The sequence below is a fragment of the Vulpes lagopus genome, chromosome 10 (assembly GCF_018345385.1).
Source record: "Vulpes lagopus strain Blue_001 chromosome 10, ASM1834538v1, whole genome shotgun sequence".
NCBI lineage: Eukaryota > Metazoa > Chordata > Mammalia > Carnivora > Canidae > Vulpes > Vulpes lagopus.
The window spans coordinates 39745153-39749970 of NC_054833.1; the positions used below are offsets into that span (position 1 = coordinate 39745153).

The following is a 4818-nucleotide window of genomic DNA, read 5'->3' on the forward strand; positions in this document are numbered from 1 at the left end:
GAGCTCAATGCGGGACCTGATCCCAGGACCCTGGGATCAAAGCTCCCCTGGCATGTTGCTGGGCGGTCACCCAGTTGTCTCCAACCTACCAGAGATCTGTCTCAGATCTCTGGCCACGCTGGGTGCACACCTCATGAAGGGGAAAAACAAACTTGTTAGCAAACTGACCTCATTGGCAGTAAAAGCATCCGTAGACCCCATCAAGACTCTTAAAAAACAAAATCCCTAACCAACCTTACGTTCGCACAGATTATTCCAACAAGATCATTGCTTCAGCTTGGTGCTTCGGGCTTTTTAGGCTATTGGATGACCAAACACATGTAGTATTTGAGCTCTTACTGGGTTTCTAGTGTTGTAAAGGGCAGGAGAGAAGTAAAAAAAAAAAAAAGATCATTTATCAAGTGTTGACTATATGCTAGGTACGACAAACTTTCCATTTATTCCTTCATTTTCATCAACACAACCCTACGAGGTGTGCGGGATGGTGAGTTCCCTGTGACGGGAGCTGTTGAAGCATGTTTAAGGAGTGTAGGTAGGGGATGGATGAAAGCATTGAATCACTCAGGATGGGAACAAAGTGGGCGATCTCTGAGGTCCTTTTTTTTCTTCCATTAAAAAAAGAAAAGACATAATTCACATACCATAGGATTCACCATCCAATGTTTCTTTGTGTATTTGTGAGGTTGTGTAACTGTCACCATCTTCGAATTCCAGAACATTTTGATCCCTCCAAACCCATTTGGACTCTCCCATCTCCCAGCCTCTGGCAACCAGAAATCTGCTGTTTCTATGGAATCACCTATTTTAGACGTTTCATGTAAATGAATCATACAATCTGTGGGTATTTTGTAACTGGCTTCTTCCCTTGGTGTGAAGTTTCCGAGGACCATCATGATGTAGCGTGCAAGGGCCAGATAACATTCCATTGGGTGGATGTGTCATTTTGCTGACCCGTTCATCAGTGGATGGACTCGGAAGCACTTTCCACTCTGAGGTTTATGGACGCAGGGTTCCCGTTCTGCATCCGGCCAGGACACCAACAGGTGGGACTCCAGTTGGCCTCCAGCACCACACTTGCAGCTTCTTGGATGACGTGGCTGTTGATAGACGGCTACCTCAACTGCACATGCCAAATGAAACTAATTTCCCCTGACAGCCTCCCTCCTTCACGCTTCCCCACTTCTGCTAATGGCAACACCAATCTCTCAGGTCCATGCAACAGTCTTCTTTTTTTTTTTTTTTTTAACCCCTCCTTCTTCTGCATAGTAACTCACATGCCAACCTGTGTAGACCCTACCTCGACTATACCATTTCCTCCCATTGTCATGACTGATTTCAAGCCTCTTGGCTGTCAGTGTAGGTTTTCACCAGCTTCCCCATTTGCTAACTGTCCCCTTTCTACTCAGTGTGATTCAGTTGCTGGATTTATCCTTTTTATGTGCAGCTGTGTCCAAACCTGTCCCAGGATCAAACGGCTGAAATGAAATGCAAATTTCTACCCCTTGGTCCAGCGTAAATAGCTTGCAATTTAGTAAAGGGAGAAAGGCAGATAAGTGATAGTCATACCCTTGCCTTCGCTATTTGATTGCAAACATCTTTAAGAGAAGAAACTATTTCCACAGCAGGGTGAGACAGACAAGGCTTTGGTGGAAGCCAGGCCCTCTTTTGAAGCCTAGCTATTCCATCAGGGACACGAGAATCACCCCAAGCTTCCATCACCTCATTTGTGAAGGAAAAAAAAGGAGAAAAACTATTTACCTCTTGGGGTGCTTGTGAAGATCAGAGGTAAGGTACATAAGGGGACAACGCCTGACGTGCAGCTTGTACACAATGAACTGTGGCCCCTGCTTTCATCCTCCCTGAGATGCGGCACACTGCTCTGCGGAGCGGGCACCCAATACTCGGACTGCTAAGTGGAAATGTGGGGATTTGATGGGATACAGGGGGAAGCCCCAACTGCGGAAGGAGTCAGGGAAAGAGAACAGTAGCTGGCAGTTGCAGAGAATGAAAAAAGGGAGCTTGGAAACACGAGCAAGACATGGATGGTCAGGTATGTTCTGGGCTGGCCTGAAGGCAAAGGCTGAGGCAGGACTACCTGGGGGCAAGGTGCGGGGGGCAGGGAGGAGGCTGAGCCTCACTCGGGTGAAGGGCCATGATGGGTAGGAGAGGGAAATCAAGTTGGCCAAAGAGATCATGAACATCTCAGAAACTAAGTAGAGTTGGATCTCCCTGTGGGAGTCCCCACAGAGCCATTACGGTTCTTGGGCTGACAAGTGACGTGAGGAGCAGGAACCCACGCTCATGCTGGTGTTTGTCCAAAACGACCCGGCCACGCTGGGGATAGAGCAAGGAGCACACCAGAAAGACATTTTGAGTGCTGGGGGGGCTCAGTGTTGAACATCTGCCTTCGGCACAGGGCGTGATCCTGGAGACCCGGGATCGAGTCCCAAGTCGGGCTCCCTGCATGGAGCCTGCTTCTCCCTCTGCCTGTGTCTTTGCTTCTCTCTGTGTGTCTCTCATGAATAAATAAATAAAATCTTAAAAAAGAATACATTTTGAAAGAAAAAAGCATTACAGGCCTTCCCTAGTAACAAAAACGATAAACGATCCTGAACTTTTGCCTCTTTCCCCGAAGGCCAACATTTTATTTTTTCCCTCCAAACATCTTCAAACACCTTGTTCCTCCAATCCTTTCTTTTCTGAAACAAAGCTAGAAATAAACTTGACTGATTAGTCAGGAAACCCTATCAGTCGTGGCTGCCCAGGTACTCTGACCCAAGATAGAAAGATTCCGGGTTATCTTAATCTGCCTACCTGTGCCCAGGCTTAATTGCGATGCGGCGCTTCCCTGAAGAGACAGGAAGAAGTTGAGCATGTCAGGTAATCAATCAAAACTCACATTTACAGCTCCAGAACCTTCCCCCACACTCCTATTAGAGTACAGATACCCCACAGGAGGCAAACATTAGGCTCCGTAGGTACTGCAGCCAAATATCACTGGCTGCCCCCATCAAATAAGAATGTATCTCAAAGAGGCCACTTTGTAAAAGGAAAAAGAAAAAGGTCAAGAAATTTTGAGGCCTTTTTAAAAAAGATTTTATTTATTTGATAGAGAAAGAGAGCGTGCACAAGCAGGGGGAGCAGGAGAGGGAGAAGCAGACTCCCACCCTGAGCAGGGAAGCCCACACGGGGATCGATCCCAGCGCCCTGAAATCATGACCTGAGCCAAAGGCAGACACTTAACCGACTGAGCCACCCAGGCGCCCCAAATTTGAGGCTTTTACTTTCAATAGGTGGCAAGGCATAGGGAGAGTTTTGTGCCTCTTTTCCTTCCACTGGAGCTGTTTATAAATATTTGATTGCATGAAAGTCTCCAAGTTCTCTGGGACTCATTCTGCTGGCTGGGCCCGTTTTGCTGCTGCTGCACTTGCTGGCTAAATAATCAATCCAGCTACCTCAGGTTCCGGGCACTCAACTTTTGTGAATTTGCCAAATTCCAGAAGCCTTTCAGAAGAGGCCATCAATCAGGACACGAGAGGGAATGGAGGTAAGCTCTGTCAGTCTCAGGCTCGCTTTGAGCACATATACTAAAATTGGAATGATCCAGAGAAGATTAGCACGGCCCCTGCGCTAGGATGACACGCAAATCTGAGAAGTGTTCTATATTAAAAAAAGAAAAAAAAAAAAAAGACCTGTCAGTCTCAGCCAATGCTCAGAAAGTCTTCTCTGAACCAGGAATGTCAGATCCGCTTCCCCAAAAGCCCTCAAGATTCTTGTAAACAGCATTGGAGATGAGGACAACAGAGAAATTATAAATAATGCCTCAGAAGACTGTAGGTCATGCTCATCTAGAGGAATCTATCAAAAGAAGAGATGCCAAAGAAGAAGAGGGCAAAGAGAGATTTCCAGGGACAGACTTCCGTGAGTGACATTAAAATTATGCTCTTATTTGGAGGAACACACGAGGCCAGGAAAGGCTGGGGCTCACCTGGGACCGCCCAGCGAGCCCCCTCTAAGCTGCACCTCTGTGCTCTTGGGTCATCAACCTTGGAGACTGTCAGGACTGGAGGGACCCAAGAGAGAACCGGCACCTAACTTCCTCAGGAGAAGATGAGAAACCTGGCAAATGACTTGTTCCGGGTTAGACAATGAGCTAAATGAGAGCAGAGAGTAGAAAGGACTTTAGTTTGGTCTGGTCATGCTTCCTGGGTCTGATGTAGAGATAGGAGGGGAAGACAGGGAAAGCCCCAGAAACCCTGCCCCACATCGCCATTCAGGCCATGCTGTCTGGGCTACAGGGTTTGCGTTCTCCAGAAAAGGTCCTAAAGCATAAGAAGTTCATATCCATACATGAATATGAAAATCGCTTATGCTCTTTACCGCAGTAGCTATGGTAATATATGCATTTTTAGGAAGATAAAACGCAAAGTTTCATTAAATAATCACACTATAACTCAGTCTCCCATTAATTAAAAATGTAAGCAGCTCATATATTTTAAGGAAATTAAAGATGTTTCCAAACTACCAAGGTCTAGCTTTAATGGGAGGATAAACCCAAATAGCATCGGCACACTGCGTATGGAAGGAGGCTTTCAGCAAGATGAAAAAAACCATTAGTTACACAGGACTGCATAATTTCTGGGACGTCTCCTGCGACCACACTCCACCCCCTTATAACAGTAGCACCAAAGCAGCACAAGGTCAATACATAGGCTTCTTAAAACCAAGGTTCTGGGGGCACCTGGGTGGCTCAGTGGATTGAGTGTCACCTTCAGTTCAGGTCATGATCCTGGGGTCCTGGGATCGAGTCCCACGTTG

At 46.7% G+C, this 4818-nt stretch overlaps 1 non-coding gene across 1 annotated transcript; it reads left to right on the plus strand.

Annotated features, from left to right (window-relative positions):
* Positions 1–3567: 3567 nt before the first annotated feature.
* On the plus strand, positions 3568–3670 carry LOC121501126. The gene has a single exon (XR_005990548.1). It is a non-coding gene; the product is annotated as a U6 spliceosomal RNA (small nuclear RNA).
* Positions 3671–4818: the final 1148 nt, after the last annotated feature.